A 1028-nucleotide genomic window follows, 5' to 3' on the forward strand; every position below is an offset into this window, starting at 1 on the left:
TTGGGGAAAAATTTGGTTAAATGTGTATCTCATCTCTATTTATTCTCCCCTTTTAAGGGTCATATCTCCTTCAGTTTCTACCTGCTTTTGTCAGTGTCCATTGCTTCAAGAATTGTGTTCTACATTTTTTTCCAGAATTATAATTGTTATTTGTTAGAGGATTAGTTTGATATGAGCAGCTTTACCATCAGTGTCACATTAAGTTTTAAATGTAAGCTATATCTAGGGGTTAACTCTTCTAAGAATAATTGCATTGTAATAAAAGATAAAGCATACACAACATTTTTTTTGGAAGACTTTCTGTTATTAACATACAAGTACAAAGGTACTTTTAGGACAGTTGATGGTGTCCACACAAACAGTGACCTGTTCAGTGCATAGGCTATATTAGCAGCTCTTAAAAATCCTCCATCCCTTACTTTTGTCTCTCTTCCATTGAGATTTAATCTTCCTCTACTATCCCTAAAAGAAGAGGGCAAAAAATGGGGGGATGTTCTCTTCACTTTCCAGAACAAATTTCTATCCACTACATAACAATGACTATTTTGGAATTTGAAAATAGTATCTGTCCATATTGCTTAATTCCATAGACTTCTCTTCTCTCTCTCAGATAACTGTGCATCTGGCCCACAATCTTCCTCCTCTGGCAATCTTGGGTCATGTTGTTAATGATGTCACACGTATTGACATCACGGTATTCCACTAGTGACCAGTGAGCACATCATAGTTTTTCATTCTTTTTGGCCAAATGCCCTATTGTTTCTATTTTTTTTTTTTTAAATCAGGTATACAGAATCAACAGGGAATTTACTATGACTCTGTTTTGATTGCTGGAATCTCTAAATCTGTGTTCTCCTACATTTACTACGTCTTTCTTTTTGTTTCATATTTTCACTCCTTACAACTACTGAACAGTGTTTACTCTACACACTTCATGAGATCACTCTTTCTACACTGTTATATTTGTTTGTTACTTTAATATCATTAGAATCCCTTAATTTTGCCTCTTATACTCACTGATTTCTGGA

The sequence above is a fragment of the Mandrillus leucophaeus genome, unplaced genomic scaffold (genome assembly GCF_000951045.1).
Source record: "Mandrillus leucophaeus isolate KB7577 unplaced genomic scaffold, Mleu.le_1.0 Scaffold235, whole genome shotgun sequence".
NCBI classification, from domain to species: Eukaryota; Metazoa; Chordata; class Mammalia; order Primates; family Cercopithecidae; genus Mandrillus; species Mandrillus leucophaeus.